Here is a 20549-nt window from a genome sequence, read left to right on the forward strand (position 1 = left end):
TAAATAATGTCAATCGATCTTGATTTTCTTGGGGATCAAATGTCTATTGGCATTTCAGCAACACAAAGGTCTGAAATGAAAGTTAAAATCTGACGCTCGCACTCGACGATTGAAACGCCTCTAACCAAAATGATATTGTAATGTGACGTCACATCACATAAGTCGGTCCTAAATGTATGGAAGATCAAAAAATTGCTATTTGGGCCTGAAATATTGCGTTTATTTATATAGTTGTCTTACTTTTTTTTTAAGTATTTTTTTTGAGATTGGAACCTTGTATTTTTTTATAATCTCGATATGTCTTTTTAAATTCCACTTTTTTTATAATAGATCGCTCATTTTCTATCTATTTAGCTAAATTTTGTTATAATATTCAACATGTGTCAAGTACCAAATATATCGACACACAGCTTTGTTACCATAAAAGGCTGGGTCCCGATTTTGGCCTCTTTAACCTGAAGTTACCTGTTTAAGCGACAATATATAAATCTAAGTATATTTACGTGCATACAAGCTGAGAAAAATATTTAATCGCCTTATGCCTTACCAAAATCCAAGACCAGCTTCATTAAGCTGAATCACTTCATTAAGCCTATGGCGACAAATTTTACCAAGTAACCTTATATTTTTTTGGCAATTACTAACAAATAATTCACTGCTTTTAAAAGCATTTTATCAATTAATTCCAGCCCTAATATAATGAATTCTGAATCAATTTGTACCTAATCTCATCAAAGTGATTGGACTTTTATGCGAAATTTAATTTATTACTTAAGAATCCTGTTTCTTTTGACCCCCGACTCTACAAATAATTTATCAGTTGTGTATTTAGTCGCACTTTTCTTACCGAGAAACTCAAGTCATAAATTTGTGCAATCGTAGTGAGTAACCATTTGTCAATTGTATTTAAAAGAAGACGTAGATATTTGTAAGAATTATATGGGTTTAAGAGCTATACTTATATACGTACACCAGCGAAATTTTAGACAGTGAGTCTACATCATTTAGACATATTTCTACACATGAGAAATGAACTCTCATTCCAAATATCTGTCAATTCTGCCGAAGTACTCTCAAGGAACAAAAGTCCGGGGTTTTTACAGAAAGAAGTGCACGCTGTGCACATGTAACCCCTTTGGAGTTTATTGGCTACTGTAATCATTTATCATCAGGCAGCCTTAGGTACCCTTGTATTTTGTTTTTTATTTATTTTTTTATTTTTTTATTTAAATATGAAACAAACGGTCATACAAAAGATATTATTACAGTTTCTTATCTTAATCTAGACCTATAGTTTTCATGTTTGTTAAACATATCTTTATATAGAAGCACGAAAAGTACCTATCTACGTTTAGGTTCAGCTAAATAGTAAGAGGTTACACAGAATTTGAGAAATCAGATTTACAAAACACTCAGTGAAAAGCACAAAGTAAAACACGTTCTACGTTTATAACAACTTTTGAATAAGTATGAAGTATCGACAAACATGACATAATAATACTTATTATATACGCGTTAAGATTTATATGCTACTAGTCTTGAATACTGTTTTCAATGAACTTATGGTACAATTATACATGTCTACATTTTTTACAATGTTATGATCATTATAGAGGGCACATGCTCGTTTAATAAACATTTTACAGTACATATGGGGCTACTTTATAGCACTAGTGCGAGAAGTAGCATATTACGTTACTGTGTCGAACATTTAAAGGGCCATATGTACTGTAAAACGTTGTACGATACATGTGCGAATAGGTAATTCGCAACTCGTGTCGATTTAAAACACTCCCTTCGGTCGTGTTTTAATTTATCGCCACTCGTTTCGAATTTCTTATTTTTCGCACTTGTATCGTAATGTACTATTTTAGAATAGTTAGTTCTACTACATGGAATGGAACTTTTGTTAAAATAACTGCTTCGCTGTTTGCTGGCAGTGACTTCGTATATAGATTCCGTTGCCTGACGCCAGACCATCAACATGTCTTCCATCTCTGGATGATGCCTGGTAGAGAGACGAAACACGTGTCGAATTTTGTACTTTTGGTGATGGTTTGTTAATTGCTTAAGGGCCAAAACACAATTACACGATGCGAAGTCGTGTTGTGGCAAGATGCGGCAACGTGTCACGTGGCGACGTCGTGTCACGTTGCAGCGTCATTTCACGATGTGATTCACTACACGATATCGTATCATAGCACGATTTACGGCACAAATTCGTGTTGAATGTCGTCAATAGCCATGACGTTGAAATATAAAAAATACCTCATTTAATCAAGAGATATGAACCGCATTACACATTCTCTTTTCCTAATGCTATTAAGAAGTCGTGGAAAGAAAAGAGAGACACAGAAAGTAATATTTTCGTTTTACGACGTCGATTTTCACGACATGATAGTATACCTAATTGGTTTTTGGCCATAAGTATTTATTTTCGCGATAGGAGGATGATAACATTAATTGCATGAAAAAAATAAGCAAGACAATGTAACAGGTTAGCACTGATTGACTAGCACGTTATTTTGTTATAATTCACAGGCAATTAGGTACGTATACTAAACCTAGTTCTGTAGGATACATAGTTCAGCAAATCAAAGCAAAGCTTAAAAATCCATACACTTTTGTAGCCACCTTGAGACGTTTCAATTTGAGACTCGCATCACATTAATTATATGCGACATGACAGTTTCTTGATATAGACGTCAATTAATTTTGTACTTTATCGAGTTTGGGAAAGGGTCGTTTTCCTCATCAGCACGTCAGTCGCATGCAGCCGAGTGACAGCGCTTGTCGCGTTTTCCAGGAGGATGCATCCGATATAAGTACGGCAGTCTGTGAAGAGATAACAACGCCGTGAAAACAACTGTTATCTTTATAACTTATTGTTAGGTTTAAATGTAGACTATCGATAGTCATAATAACTTTAAACTAAATTTATCCACGTATTTTCGGTCACTCACGCGACATATTTCGAGAGGATATGTTGCTATAGTAAAAAAATTGTCACAACAAAGAATTTAGAGAATCAATTATTAAACAAATTAAGACGCTAACTAGTACCTACCGATATAATAGTTAAAATAGTATGATTTTATCTTCGAATAACGTCGTCTCCAATAATGAGAATCATTTTCAGGAATATTGAGAATTGAAAATCTGGCTCTTAGCTTTTTTTACAATTTTATTGCGCTACTGTAATATTTACATTAAACATATGGTGAGTTTCTAGTTATACCTATTCAATAAAAGCACCGATTCCGTACTGTAAAATAAATAAATAAAGTTACAATGTCTAAAAGAGACATCGCTAGCGAGATGAAAAATGGCTGCCTAAAAGCCTCACGAACGGAAAACCTTTTCAATCCATTTATTTTTCCAACCTGCAACAAGGGGTGGCGTATACAGCCTTGGCTAAAAGTATTAAGAATCTATGGTTCTTTCATACTAAATTGGAAATATTAATCTTACAGTTACAGCTTCATTATATTTAATCTGATTTTGTGATCGACCAAGCGATGTCACAATTGACATAATAGAAACACACACACACACATATGGTATGTCACATAGGGTATAGACCCTAGAAATTCAATAGTTAATTTTCAACAACTTTGGTAGGTAAATGCGATGAGGAAACAACTTAAAATATCAGATTACTTTGCCTCTTTTGGGAATAAAATGCAACTTTTCCATCAGTTTTTGAAAATAAAGAGAGCCAACTGGTGTGGTTAAAATATTTTGTTACTTAACTTGTGTATCGTTTTTGAGAAATAATAGTCAACCCAAAAATAATATATTACACCTACCCACTTATTTTAACAAGACAGTCAGTGTTGAGCACACCTGACCTCTTAGCATGATATGCTGCCTTACGTTTGGATACCTATGCATGTTAAAAATCCCACAAACAAGTGTTATAAAAACAAAATCCACGTAATATTCACTACATTACCACCATTCAATTGGGGCAGAACCTAAGCTGGTGTTATATAATGTGTACCTATTGTTATTTTATGCCAATTGTATGATTTTTTTTTTTGTGTTGTATTATGTGTTTGTGTAGGTAAGTCAAAATACAGCGTATATTTTAATACAACGACAAATTGAAACGAAGCGTAGTTTCAAATCTTTCAAAATAGCCTCTAACAGAGTGCAATTTTGACGAGACTTAAATTGACCGGGATATAAAACGTGATTACCTTTTATATTGTTTTTATGGAGCCCCCGATATTAAACTGTTATTGCAATTTTGACGACCGGTCTGGCCTAGTGGGTGTTACCCTGCCTATGAAGCCGATAGTCCCGGGTTCAAATCCTGATAAGGGCATTTATTCGTGTGATGAGCACGGACATTTGTTCACGAGTCATGGGTGTTTTCTATATATTTAAGTGTATATAAATATTTATATATTATATATATCGTTGTCTGAGTACCCACAGCATAAGCCTAATTGAGCTAACTGTAAGAATTTAGTCAATTTGTGTAATAATGTTCTATAATATTTACTTTATTCATTTTTTTATAATTACATTTTGAATCGTTTTCGAGTGCAATGCACATCATACCTATTAGTCATCAGTAGTGACGTCGCGTCAGTATGACGTTTTAAATAAAAATAAAGTAATGATACGATGCGCACTGAATTATTTCATAAGTAAAAATAAAATACTTTTTTAGAAAACATATGGAAGTTCATTATTTTGGTCCTATACTAACTAACCTTAGAATATTTGGACGTATCAAAAATACACGCAGTATATTTTAAAAGAATACAAATTATTAACCGAAATATTTTTCAACAAACGAAACTCGATAAAGCTGTAAATACTTACAACTAAAAGTTGATTTATTGCAAAATACTTAGTCTTTATTGGAAAAATCATTTTTGTATGAAACTACGAGTAGCCATCTATCTATCTATATATCTATCATCTAAGGACAACATCAACAGATACATGTCGTAAAACGTACCCTAGAGCAGCCAGCAAAAACTTTTTCAAATGAAACAAAATATATATAAAAACCGGCCAAGAGCATGTCGGGCCATGCTCAGAGTAGGGTTCCGTAGTTACTCTTCCGTCACAATAAGCTTAACTGGAGCTTAAAGTATGGTAGATTGTTAACCAAGGGATGAACTGTGGGTGTACGTCTTTTTACTATGAAGGGGAAACTTTTTGCAATAACTCAAAAACAGCTAAACTGATCATATTCGCTATAGTTTTCATTTAATGTCTTTCTTAAGCTCTACTTCCAAGATTTTTTTTCATATTTTTTGGACCTATGGTTCAAAAGTTAGAGGGGGGGGACACATTTTTTTTTCTTTCGGAGCAATTATCTCCGAATATATTCACTTTATCAAGAAGTGTTTGTTGAAGACCCCTATTAGTTTTGAAAGACCTTTCCAACGATATCCCACACTGTAGGGTTGAAGCAAAAAAAAATATTTCACCCCCACTTTACGTGTAGAGGAGGTACCCTAAAAAAAATTAAATTTTTAGATTTTATTGTACGACTTTGTCGGCTTTATTGATTTATATATCCATGCCAAATTTCAGCTTTCTAGCACTAACGACCACAGAGCAAAGCCTCGGACAGACAGACAGACAGACAGACAGACAGACAGACAGACGGACATGGCGAAACTATAATGGTTCCTAGTTGACTACGGAACCCTAAAAAAGGTATTGTTCTAAATATCTTATTAATGTTCTTTACTCTAAATTCAAACTCGTAGTTGCTAAGGACACCTTCAGTTCAGTCAAACTTTTGTAGGTTCCGTTTCCCCTCAGGTGAATTTAAATTATCACTCTGTATTATCAGGTTTGTCGCTCAACATTAGGTGTAGGTAGGTAATTAGATTTTAAACAAAATGTAACGCACGCAGGGAAGTGTCGGTGATCCTCGAACTCCAGATAACCAAGTTTTAACTTCCACTTAATGAAACAAAGTTACCAACTTTGTTTAGATGTACGTGTTCGGTGTAATTCTGAACAATCGCGAGAAACAATAATTCTCTAATGGTATGAACTGATTACGATATCTTGTGAGTAGAACAATGTTTTCAGTATTGTTTTCTTTTGTTGTTTAAACGAAGATAATGAGATTCCACTGCTGTTGGAGGTTAAATAACAAAAGTAAAAATAATAATGGTTAATATAATGTAATAGTTATGTAATGTTACGCGGCGAATCTTGTAACTTTTAAGTAATTTCATTATTTACCAATCCTATCAAATCCACCCAAATACCTCACCTTAATTTAAAAAAAAGCCGGCCAATAGCATGACGATCCATGCTGACTGCTGAGTGGAGGGTTCCGTAGTTACCCCTCTGTCACTAATACACTGAACGGGGGCTATTAGTAATAATTTAAGTTTTAATTCTTTTAAGAGACTGAACAAATCCTAAATATTATAACTTACGATATGTTTCTAACAAAATTAGTCGAATCTATTTTATGCCATGAAGTCGTTTAACCCATTCAACGCTAATCACGACACGTTGTGGTTTTGCCTCTACGAAGCGTTTCCCTGTTATTAGCTACGACCGTAGTTCAGCAGAGAATGTGTTCAACACTTACATAATTTGTGTTACTAATGCGGCGGAAAATATTAGGTACCTTTCCATTCTGTTTCCTCAAGAAAGCACGACCAAGTCTCGGAGTGATAAAATATTACAACATACACGGTGCTCACGAGGAACCCGAAAGATTTTGACAGTGTATTACTGATCACATTTAGAGACTAAAATGCCATATAAACTTTTCTGGATTTCGCCTAGTTTCAAAGTTAATACCAATGTAAAAAAACATCTTCTTATCGTAACTTAGTGCAAAACGCCTTTTTGATCGCGATGGTGCCATTATGGAGCGTATTCTAAATATCCTTATTGATAGATGTCAAAAAGTGATAAGTAACCCTTGCAAGAACTATCATTTACAAAAAAAAATCGTAAAAAAATATTTTCAGTGCCAGTTTTACCATAACATTAACTTTTTATGTACAAATACGTTCAAAATTAAAAAAAAAAAAAAAAAAAAACAATAGAAATTTCTTTTGGATAAATTTACTGAAACTTATATAACATTTTTTCCTTCTTTTGGCCTCAGAAGTACGTGGTTAAAATCTTTCGGGTTCCGCGTGAACACCGTGTATGTACAAGTACTAGAGGCCCGGGCCTCAGCCAAAAACACCGGAAGCGTGGCGGCGCCGGCGTGAAGGATATTGTTATAGAGAAATAAAAAACCGGCCAAGTGCGAGTCGGACTCGCACAGGAAGGGTTCCGTACCATTATCTATAAAAACGGTCACCCATCGACGTACTAACCCCGCCCGACGTTGCTTAACTTCGGTGATTGGATGAGAACCTCGAGATTGGAAAGAAATATTTATTTTATTCTGTTTTTAGTATTTGTTGTTATAGCGGTTAATTTCAACTGGCTAACTATCACGGTTCATGAGATACAGCCTGGTGACAGACTGACGGACGGACAGCGGAGTCTCTGTAATAGGGTCCCGTTTGACCCTTTGAGTACGGAACCCTAAAAATGATTGATTTTTCTAATATCTTTAAAAGAGGCATTCTTGGAAAAGAAGAAGAAAGATTTGGATGGAGTTTGCTATATGGGGGTTTTCCAGGGCGAAAAATCGATCTAGCTAGATCTTATCTCTGGGAAAACGCCCATTTTTGAATAATTATATTATTTCCGAGCAAAGCACGGTCACCCACATATTTGTTTTTACGTTCGCAAAATAGACTGTGAGATACTGCGTTGCTCGCGCTTTTACTGCGCGGTCATTGGTGGCCTAGGCCTACAAAGTCACATTGAACGCGCTTCACGCGCGCCGCACCGGACATTGAAATTTTCAAATTTAGTTTGAAATGTTTAAATCGGCGTGATTTTCGACGACGCGGGTCTAGTCTGCGGCGGAGCGCCGTCGTGGTGCAAACCTCTAACGAGTACTTAGTAGAATTTAATATGGTTACAGGTGTCCAAGCAATAAAAAGTTGGAAGCTTTCCATTACAGTAAACAATGTAAAACCGTGTAGGTGGGTAAAACAAAAAAACAAAGGTTTCTACCCACCGTTTGTTTGCATTATTGCGTCTAAAGTAAAAGATTTTTTTTACAATCCTTACATGTAAAGCGTAATTATGGCTTCAAAGTTTTCTTAGGAGGAAAACCCGCAAAACACTTGTAAGCAATTTGTTTGAATAGCCCTGAACATAACAATGTAGACCAGCAATCCAAAGATGTGGGTTCGAGACCCACGTTGGCCAGAGTTGATCATCGTTGATTTTTTCATTGTGATTGACATCTAGCCTATACAATTTATAAAAATGTAGTACAACAACTTACGCAGCGGCTTACGTGAGCGAATAACTCGCGAATGCGACGAGCCGCGGCGTGGCGCGGCGCGGCGGCCCAACAGCATTCGCGTTCACAACGAGATCGCCCACGTAGGACACTTCCATAGGTATCAAAGGATTGAATTCACCCGCGCCGCGCCGCTTCGCGTTCGCGAGTTATTCGTTCACGTAAGCCGCTGCGTTAGGGTGATTTCTTATGACTAAGTATAGTACCTAACTTTTATTCTCGACTAGAGTCTTTATGTAAACAGCCAGCTAGGTACCACTAATAAGGTAATTTACTAAACAGTATATTCGCCCCGAAACCGCCTTTCCATACAAACATAGTCCCCATTTCCCTCCCTTGGCATTAAAATTATTGAAAATATGTTCCCCATAGTTTGTTTTTTTTTTTTTCGAAATTAAATTATTGTAGGTTAGAAGTAAGGAGCATTAACAAAAAAATTGTACCTAATCATTGAATGTAACATAATAATCTTGGTCAGGAACATGTACTAGTAGCATATCTCATATATATAATTCTGACCAAGATTAGGTACAGATTTACTTCTGACTAATCCTCCTCCATGTGTGTTTCAAGATTAAGTACATTTCGAGAGTTAAGTGCTATCGAATCTGGAACCTCTGTCACTCTAACCTGGCCATAATCCCTGAAAGGTTTAATGTATGTACGTTTATCCCTTGTGTATTATGCATTCGGACTATATAATACACAAGGACCCCGGTTCAGACCCCGCTTTTATCGAAAGGATTGAAAAGGTCAGGGTAGGTCGGTGTTTTAATATGTAAGTAAATTATTGTATTTAAACCAGATCTGTAAACCATTATGTGACGATATCAATATATTATGGTTAGATCTCAGCCTAGACACTGTCAGTTAATTGAATGTTACTATTACTAACAATGAAAAGGTAGATTATCAGCCCGAATCGAAGTTTAAGATACGCCAAATATTAGGTCTAGATTTAATAAACAAAGACGTTAGTTTTAAGACTGACATATCTGATCCATATCGTATCTAGATCTAATATTTGACGTATCTTAAAGTTCGAATCGGGGGGTGTAGCTAGGATAAAAATGGGGAGCGTTATTAAGCGGGAAGTCGCAACTGACTGTCACCAAGCATTCCCCTAAAAATTCCGTGAGCTCGTGTGCTGTTCTAAGAAGATACAATTAATACAAAAACTTTGCTCGCCCGACCCTTGGCCAAAATGTGTAACAGAACTAATAATTAGTGAGATGTATTATACGAAACAATGCACGAGTACCCTCGCGGGTTTTTGTTTCATACCCCCCATATTTAATAGAGACGGGTCCACTCATGTTATTATATGAAATATTTAGAAACACCCGGGATATTGGAAATAGTTTTGTTACCCTTAAATTGTGTTGAATTTATCAAATATATTACATACAAATATAGAAAACTTCTGATTTAACATTTCAAGGAATAATTAAGGTGGAGAAAAACATATCGGGCTATAGAAAATAATTGGATTGGGAGGTCAGATGGCAGACGCTTTCGTGAAAACTTGTCTTCACCTATTCTTACGGCCCGATCAGAAGAATGAGATACGATAACGATAAGTTCTGGTTTAGATAAGTTCTCATTTAGATATCGTTTGTATGTGGTATAATTGACAGAAGCTGAAGTCACTTTGACGTTAGAACTATTGTAGATAGATCTTATTGGGATCACAGCGGAATCGAAATAAACGTCAAGTTTGACATGCCGTTTAACTATCGATCTTTTAAAGATCTTAAACGTGTCTTAATCCTTCGTCGAATCGGGCCGTCAGGATTAGATGTCAAACGGATTTCAGCCACCCATGAGCTATAATAAAAAGCCGAGACAATGCCAGAAAGATAATTCCTTTAAACATAAAATTCCTTTACATTACTAATAGACAACACACAGCCCACAGGTAATTATTAACGTAAAATGAAGGCAGAAACATTGCGTAAGACCGAACAAGTCCTAACAAGGCTTAATATTTCCTCAAATCAATGATGTTATATAACTATACATAGATAGGTTATACTCACATATAAGGAGCACAAAAAAAATTCCATAGTTATTATTTACTATATGGTACTTATTGGTTGACTGGTAGAGAATGCCTTGTAGCATTAAGTCCGCCTTTTGTAAGTTTTTATTTTCTTATGTGCAATAAAGATAAAATAAATCAATCATACTTACGAAAAAAATTGATATTTTTGATGAATTATCGCATTACATTCATTTATCTCACACTCGTTAAACATAAGCTTGTTTCTTTCTCTTTCGGTATGCACATTTCTCGCTTGCCTAGGCGCGACTAAAGGTATCTTTTTCAATTTGTAAAGGTAATTTTGCAACGTCTACAACCGATCTTCAGTTACTATAATTAATATCCTTGCTGCTATGCCTCAAGTTTAGAAGAGCTCCGGACCCCATTTAGAATTAAGGCCCTCTGATACTGACAGATCGGTATCTTATCGCTGTGACTTCTTATAAGCAATGTTTGAATCAGGCCGCAAGTTTATTTATGACGTTTTCGGTATAACTTTAATCTGAGCACGATATACAGCTTCTGTGTAACAATGTTTTCCATTTCATTTCTGTTTAACGTTAACTTAAGCATCACGTAACATATAGCATCTAAAGTGCTAATGATACAATTTGGGAGCATTGTGTGATTAGCGCGATAATTCAGCTTATTCTGGTACACTGGCGAGCCTGCGAAACTACACACATTATATTTACGCGCAGACGTAAGTATAATATGTGTAGTTTCTGCGTAATGCGACTTTGCGTACACTCCAGGACACTAATATTGGAAAACTGGCGTATTTCTGTCATAGCGGTTTTATTTATTGATATTGTTATAGTTTATTCTTGTACTATTTAAAATGTCAATATACAGTAAAATTTGAAATTAAAAAAGTAAACTAACTAACCAATAAAACTAAACTACATGTATTCTATAACTTAAAAAAATGTTATAATTCAAAGTGAGTTAATCAAAAAGTATTATTTAGCACCGAATATTAGCAGTATAATGGGTAACAATAAGTAGTAACCTGCAGGGTGTTCAGCCGGTGATTTCCGATTTCATAATTTGTACCTGTATATCTAGTATTTCATTATAAATATTAAGATGGTAGATAATATTTGACACTTCCAGTACATTAGATACATACAAGTTAAGTTAGATACATACAAAGGGTAAAATGGGACCCTATAATTAAGACTCCGCTGGCCGTCTGTCCATCTGTCCGTCTGTCATCAGGCTGATAGTTAGACAGTTGAAATTTCCTGTTGCGTTTTTATAGATAATGGTATTTTATCTTGTTTACTTTGTATTAGCATTCTCGCCTTATAGTAAGAGAAAAATACTGTCCGTGGGGTATTTGACGACCACTTTAGCGAAATTGGTTGTGACCCCTCGAATCCACAAGGGTAAGTACTTACCTATATACATATGGGTATTTCTTTTGAGTGACTAGCACAAATTCCTTTGTTTTTGCTACAAAATACAAGATAAATCCAATTTTCAAATAAACTTTATTTGGCTATCATAATAAATGATAATAATTAAAATAATTATATTCTATTCAATTATGATAATCAGTTATAAAAGGTGATATAAATATGTACCCGTAATTTTTCACAAGTAGGTTGAAAATACTGATTGACCCCTCGTATGTAGGTGTTTATCTGAGTTAGTTTCGGATATTTTGAACGATTTAGTTTAATTTTGTTGATTAATAAATTGTCACAATATTTCCATAGGTTTTTTTTTTTGTGTAACTTAATTCGGCAAATTAGGAATCTATTCAATGGGTAAGTAACTATTCAATTATTAATACATATGGTGCTAATTAACCGCATAATTACGTAATGAGCTTAGTATAGCATATTACGTAATTATGTCCAAAATTTAAATGGAAATATACGATACATGTGCGAATAGGCAATTTTTCACACTGGTATCGTAATGTACTATTAATATTATTTATTCATATGCCATATTCATTTGGCCGGTAGTGTACACTGTAATACATAGCCCCTCGCTTTAAGTGGGTGTTGATAACAACTTCACGTCAACACGACTAGCGAGGCAACAACGCTTCCCCTCTTTTGGAGAAGGAAGGTCAGAAAGACACATTACATTTCAGGTTTTGTTGTCTAATTATAGTTTTTGGCGAGGAAAAAAGGTATAAATTTATAACCAATTTCAAGGCGTAGTGTGCAGATTGGGGTGCTTGCGGGTGGAGATATGGGGGGAGCGCGGATCTCAGCAGTGCAACCGACACTGCCAGCGCAGTATGTTGGACTTCGGCGTGAGCCTACTACCCTAGGCCGGCAATGTTGTATGAAAATCCATTACCGGCACGTTTCATTATAGCACCTGCAACATGGTGCTTTGCGGTCTATAAATGGGAACATAAGTACAATATTTCCGCGCATGTTTGAGAAAATGTGAATTTGACATCTCCACGGGGTCTAGCCAAGGTGACAATCGTTTACAGAAAACAAAACGAAACGCTATTGTCCCTATTACTCATCCATTTATTTATTGGAATCATAAATTACGTAACATTACAGTGTACACCATTGCGTTACATAGATTCAACACTTAAACTAAATAAGGTAACTAACTAAAACTAGCCTTAATCTACAAAGTATCTATCTTGCTCTTTCTTAAGCACCCTCTTCCATTCTGACATCAGTCTCGCTATCCCTGTCGCAAACAAATCACAGTCAGGCAGGCAGGCAGTCCAAATTACATAGTGTGATAGTGATGTGTAAAGTATTGGTCCAAATAAGTTCCTCTAAAAATGTAATTTTAAAACTGAACTTGGTACAGATTATTGTATTATTATCTGTATTATACCTTACGAGCCACTACTTCAATCGCGTGGATTTTTTAATTGGTTGTTGTTATTCTACATTAACTGGTATACAGCTGATAAAAGCAGTTGAAAACATGTGAAATTTGTGTCACAATATCTTCTTCCAAAGTTTCACTTCACGTACAGAATGTAGACGATAACTTTATGTAGTTTCGGCTCTGCGTTGATGAGTCAGCCAGTCAGGCAGGACAAACGCATATAATTACGCATGTAAAAAAAAAAGGAAATATTGCAAGAAGAGAATCACTTATAGCTGTTTACCTGTAAAAATATCACGTTGCATGTTAATTATTACTTTTGGTGTTCCGTACAAAACCTTGTTCACAGAAAACTTATGGGATCACTTCGATCTTGCAAAAGTTAAATGTGTTTTTTATTGCTAGGTTAGATTTTAGAACTTGCCTGGTTAAAAAATGTTTCATCAATCACTCTCGTTATTTTTAATTATATAATTATAAGTTATACCCAAAAATGAGTCCATTTTTTATACAGGCTACATAATAACTAACATATGTGGGTGGGTTTGTCGACCTATATTCTATATTTTTCTTTTAAAAAATAACAATTTTACCAAATTTGAACGCAATGTTAAGCGTAAAACTAAATTAATAGAGAGTCAAACTTTCAACTCGCGTTTTTCGAAACTATGTTTGAGTTAATTATCATGTTTTAGAAGTATACCAACGATATACATATAAATAGGTACTTGCAAAGTTTCTAAAATATGAAAATATGATAAAATAAACTTTTTAGTAAACAAAATTTTATTACATTCTTTGTTACAAATGAAAATAATATAAGTGTATATATAGTTCTAGATTATATCTCGCTTGTAAGAAAAGTGTGGTAGGTCATGAAAAATTTAACACAGCGCTAGACAGGCACTGGTAAATTCCAACCGATGTAAATTCGATATCAAACTTTTATAATATGTGTCTAGAATTTAACCCAGAAACTAAATAAGACTTAAAATAAATTCGGTTTCGTTCGCTGATCTGGCTTAGCATTCAACAGCTAGCCCGAAACTTAAGTCTAAGAAGAAATAAGCTGAATTATTTATATTCTGTAAAAAAAATCACTTGTTATGCGTAGTAAGATAAGTGACAACAGCATATTATTTTGTAAAACTATTAAGTTCGAACATGTACCGTATAGTCGTGTACCGCACTGTGCGTGAATGAGGTACATCGTTCTTGAGTGTTGAATTTTCACATGTACAGTTGTTATGCGTGGTGAGGTAGATATATTGTGCCACGCACTGTAAACTGTAACGTATCAAGAGGCGGAACTTACGACAAGTTGCCACCGCACATGAGTTATCGTGTAATGTTTGAGTTGCCCGGGCTTAATTGCTCTGAGTAATGACCTGCACCTTTGAACTTGGCCTACTAAGAGCCTAAATATTTGGGATTTAAGGATGTTATCGCATTTAAGGGCGCTGAATCAACTTAAGCCGTTCAGCAGGCGTATGATTATGGATGACTTTATTCACGTGATAAAATAACTGTCACTTTTTAACACGGGAGAGAAAGTGACCGATAACGTTATATCACGCTGTCACGTAGACAAGAACGACCATAATAAATTTAGATATTATTGTATGTAAGGTTAAAATGAATCAAATCATTGACATATTGCATTTAAATATTAATTCTATTTCTAATTCAATTATTTTACATCTCTTATTTTTATTGTACTTATTAATTTGACATTACTTAATAATTAATTATTTGGCTATTTGTATTTAATTCACTGACAATTATTTGATTCAGTATAACTTTCATATGTACAAACTATTAAATTTACTTAATTTTATATTATACACATAGTTTTAAGATTAGACCCTATGCACTTTATATTGCTATGCCCTTACAGGGTCCATGTGGAACTACCCAGACTTTGTAATATCGATAATACCATGGTTGCAATAAATAAATAAATAAATATGAAATAATATCCGTACAGAACAAGAACTGATATGTTATAGATGCGACACGAGGTCGTTAACTCAAACGGATTATGATCGCAGCAGTTGTTGAAACGCAACGCAGGTGATGTCACTATCAAATTCTTTGATAAATTTGCTTTGATGTCATTGCCGCATTACTGCGGCGTTAGAATGTTCAATCCGTTACTAGTTTTTAGCAAACAGATTGACAGTGACATCGCCCGCCTCGAAGCTGCTGCAGTCGCTATTACTAATGGGTATCTTGTAAGTTTCCAAAGTGAAACATGTACTTAAATTACATATGGAAAATTTCGCTTATATTTCATTTAAGTTTCTATAGATTTCAGGTGTAAATTGTCTGTTGGTGTGTAGGTAATTTTATACTCCACGATACACATAAGTTTCTTATCACAGTAACCACTTTAATTACTGTAAGTATTGTGATTTCTATCATAACAAAGGTACCTTATTATACTATTCACATAAATACGAAAACTAATATGTATATAATATACTAAAACTTTCCGCGAGAATCAAGTTACACGTCAGTAAAAACCGTATTATAATGAGTCCAATATTTTTCGAGTTTTTGCAACAGACAGATAAACGCTGCGACAGAAATATAATATTTATAGAATTCGTTAAGGTTCTGCCTGCTTTCTTATCTCAAAACTGTTCACATTTTTATTATATCGGAATTAATAGCATGGCAAATATAATTAAACGCCAAGCGGAGTCCATAATGCGCAATCACGAATATTATGGTTTATTAGGATAACGAATAAGAGAGAGTATTTTTTTTTATGTAAACACGTTTTTATGTAACATATACATATATATCAAAACAAATAGCAGATATGTTTAAAAAAAAAGAAAGGAAAGAGCAGCTTAACGTAGTCTTGAAATTTGGTCCATCGTAAAACAACACGTGTGTCCGAAATCGAGGCCTCTCTTGAGCAGGTATCCGAGTGGGGTAAACGTAATCTCGTCCAGTTTAACCCCAGTAAGACACAAGTTTGCGCGTTTTCCGCTAAGAAAACCCCATTTGTCTTAGCGCCTAAGTTCCAGAACATCGGGATACTCGGTGTCGACATTACGAACGAAGTCCAATTTCGGGGCCATTTGGAACTCAAAGCCAAACTGGCCTCTAAGAAGCTCGGGGTGCTCAATAGAGCGAAACAGTACTTCACACCAGGTCACCGGCTTTCGTTATACAAAGCGCAGGTTCGACCACATATGGAGTACTGTTCTCACCTCTGGTCTGGAGCACCGAAATACCAACTTCTTCCACTTGACTCCATCCAACGTCGGGCAGTTCGTATTGTTGGTGACCCCGGTCTCACAGTCGGTTTGGAACCTCTCAGTCTTCGGAGAGACGTTGGCTCTCTATGCCTGTTCTACCGTCTGTACAATGGGGAATGTTCTGAAGAACTTTTTGAATTGGTGCCACCGTCACGTTTTTATCACCGCACCTCCCGCCAAAGAAACAAAGTTCATCCTCACTTTCTCGACACTTGGCAAACCAAGAACAAGCGGGCATCTCGCTCGTTTTTTCCCAGAACGTGCAAGTTGTGGAATGAGCTACCTTCTGAGGTGTTTCCCTTGCGCTATGACATGGGGTTCTTCAAGAAGCAGGTTTTTAGGGTTCTCAAAGGTTGGCAACGCATAAGTGGCTCCTCCGATGTTGCTTATGTCCATGGGCGGCGATGACTGCTTCCCATCAGGCGGCTCGTCTGCTCGTTTGCAGCCTATTACATAAAAAAAAAAAAAAAAAAAAAAAAAAAAAAAAAAAAAAAAAAAAAAAAAAAAAACCCTTGGCCACGCGGCTAGTGCCGCATATTCTCGAATTTTCCGATAACAATCCGTTCTACTGACGTCAGAAGTAGCGAAAATAATACATTAAACTGAAGTGAAATTTATTTGGTAACATTTCCATCAGAGACATCTCCTGACAATGATGTCTTTTTAAACTGTTGAAATATGTCACCGTTAAGGAAATATGACTGTGAGATATTTCAGAAATTGGCCATCCCTATTAGTAGCTATCCGAATGGCGTCATTCAAACCTTATTAAGAAATTGTCACTACAATTTAGCCATACTAAAAAGATTCCAATTAAGCCAAGGTTGCAGGTAAGTACAAGTTCTACTTGAGCCAGTTTTACAACTTTTACACTCTAATTAAAAATTATGGTGTCGTAGCAGAAGTTTAACTATAACAAAAAATTGTGTAATGGAATTTCCTTAAACCACAATTTACTGAAGATGTGACTACTCGTATTCATGATAAAGGAGAGACGTTAAAGCGGGTACTGATGGGTAAATCCCTTCCGTCTGTCTCGGCTACTCTATTAAATTTACTCGGAATGAAATCTGTGTACATTTGGGAGCTCTGAGATAGACGATGAGTTGTTTGCTAAACAAGGTACCTACAGTCTGTTGTCGAAATACCCTCCGAGTTTTAAAAGTACTCTATGTTAGTACTTAATTCTGTTGCTTAAAAAGTTGTACCTACTTTACTGCATATAGCGAGCGCAAAGTTTCTCAAATGTTTTGAACTAATGCTTTTTCCTTTACCAGTATTTCTAAACTTACTCTTCCACCACACTGAATCTAAGCCGTACAACTTTAATCAACAAAGTGTTTATAATTAGGTAACACGGTTTTGTATACCTGTTTTTCTCAGCTTCACTCCGTATTTATATATGTATAACTTGTTGACGACTTCGTTCGCGTAGAAGAATGTGTCCGTTTCTGGTAAAATATACTACTTTGTCGATATATAATTATTAGTAATTCCTTAAACTATATAATATAAGCTCTCTATTAGTGAAAGTTTTTTTTTTTAATGTTTATAATTACATGAGTGAAAAAGCGACAACGGAAAAACTATACTTGAAGTTTAGGACGAAAAAACTCACTTCTACTTTGAATATATGGAGAGATCAAACTAATGCATATACATATTCAGGATCCCAAATTGAGCAAAATTATGTGTGGTTGGCCTAAACATAAAAAAAAACTACTTACTTGATCTCGTTCAAGCCAATTTTCGGTGGAAGTTTGCATTGTAATGTATATCATATATTTTTTTTACATTTTTCATTCTGTTATTTTAGAAGTTACAGGGGGGGGGACACATTTTTTCACTTTGGAAGTGTCTCTCGCGCAAACTATTCTGTTAAGAAAAAAATGATATTAAAAACCTAAATATCATTTTTCAAGATCTATCCATAGATTCCCCACACGTATGGGTTTGATGAAAAAAGATTTTTTGAGTTTCAGTTCTAAGTATGGGGAACCCCCAAAATTTATTGTTTTTTTTTTCTATTTTTGTGTAAAAATCTTAATGCAGTTCATAGAATACATCTACTTACCAAGTTTGAACAGTATAGCTCTTATAGTTTCGGAAAAAAGTGACTGTGACATAAACGGACCGACAGACGGACATGACGAATCTATAAGGGTCCCGTTTTTTGCCATTTGGCTACGGAACCCTAAAAATGGCAAGAAAAAATCTCATTGTGACTATCGAATTTTTATATATAACTAATACAGGATACTTTGTTTTTTCATTACATGTATTTTAAAGCCAAAAGAGTAAAATAAGGTATTATACATTATTTTAAATAGTCATTATATAATGTATTAGAATGTTTATATAAAATATTTTGGAAAAAAAATTATACAGTACAAAATCATACGATTACTTAACAAGCACACTTATCACATGTTGATAGTACCTAATATTTATTAACTTAATATAAACAGGACTTAATCTCATATTAAGTAAATCGGAGGTAAGTTTAAAACTTAATACGCGATTAAGTCCCGTTTATATTAGTTATTAATGTGTAAAAATCGTGAAAGTTTAAATCAGTGTTTTTCCTAATATTTAGTTATTTTTTAGGGTTCCGTACCCAAAGGGTCAAACGGGACCCTATTACTGAGACTCCGCTGTCCCTCCGTCCGTCCGTCCGTCCGTCCGTCCGTCCGTCACCAGGCTGTATGTCATGAGCCGTGATAGTTAGCCAATTAAAATTTCTACAGATTATGCATTTCTGTTGCCGCTATAACAACAAATATTAAAAACAGAATACAAGAAATATTTCTTTCCAATCTCGAGGTTCTCATCCAATCACCGAAGTTAAGCAACGTCGGGCGGGATCAGTACTTGGACGGATCAGTACCCTTCCTGTGCGAAGCCGACTCGCACTTGGCTGGTGTTTATGAAGATAATGTTAAGGAGGGTCCCACTTTGTCGCATTACTAAACTTTAGTGAGTCATTAGTAAAATTAACGAGTTTGGTACATTATTCTCTATTTATGCATGATAATAATATGTAGCTTTGCTATTATTCACAAAATAAGGTGTGATACTCTTGTCATTAGTTTTTTGTTTTGATATGGTATCAAAGTGAACTTATTTGTCTTCAAACATAGGGTCCCACTTTGTCGCTTACATGGTCTATACACTTAAAATTGAGAACAGATATAAAAACCAGCTTACAATGTGTAGCTGAGTTTTCTGAGTATGTTATGATATAAATATAAATCTATAAGGTGAATTCAAGTAATTTCAGAAATTAGGGAATACTTAAGCTGGCCATACACACTAGGGTATGCCTGCGCAGTTTTATCAACGGCACAGGTAAAACGGAGCGTGTGTGGCATTCTCCTGCGCAGTTTCCTATACAGCTTTACCTGTGCAGTTGAACTGTACAGGCAAAACTGCTCAGGCATACCCTAGTGTGTATGGCCAGCTTTACTAATCAACAATAAGCAGTTATTGAAGCAGGCAATGTTAACGTGATCAATAAGATAATAAAAATAGTTATTAAATAGCCAACCAGTTCTAGCCAAGGGGCTGGAGCAGGTTGGGCTACGAAATTTAATTTGATGAAAAATGAGCACAGTCAGTATTTTAAACAATTTTACCATAATAAACGAGTTCTACTTCTAATCAACCATATCAGATTTTGAAATAGGCCGACATGTTTGAACTCTCCTAATAAAAAAAAGGCTAACAAAAAAATAGCATCTAAACTATCATCCGACACAGTATCAAACTGGAGACGATGACTGAAAAATATTTTTTTTTATGTTCATGTGACTAGCTGACGGTCTTCCTACTGAGATACAACCAGCTGACGATTTTTTTAATTCACAATAGCATCTAAACTATCATCAGACAATATATGTATATTTTTAACCCATTACTTTGTGATAACACTCAAAACATCGTTACATCTAAACGCATTTTCTATCTAGGGCACAAGATTTAGCTGGAAGTGGTCCAAGTTTCAGATTGCTGACTTAATTTCTGCGCGAAA

At 35.1% G+C, this 20549-nt stretch overlaps 1 protein-coding gene across 1 annotated transcript in view; it reads left to right on the top strand.

The window, feature by feature from the left end:
- Positions 1 to 20549, top strand: part of LOC133519226 (atrial natriuretic peptide-converting enzyme) — a 186848-nt gene that overhangs the window by 24893 nt on the left and 141406 nt on the right. The gene's annotated exons all lie outside the window — the stretch shown is intronic.

The sequence above is a fragment of the Cydia pomonella genome, chromosome 6, assembly GCF_033807575.1.
Source record: "Cydia pomonella isolate Wapato2018A chromosome 6, ilCydPomo1, whole genome shotgun sequence".
Taxonomy (NCBI): domain Eukaryota; kingdom Metazoa; phylum Arthropoda; class Insecta; order Lepidoptera; family Tortricidae; genus Cydia; species Cydia pomonella.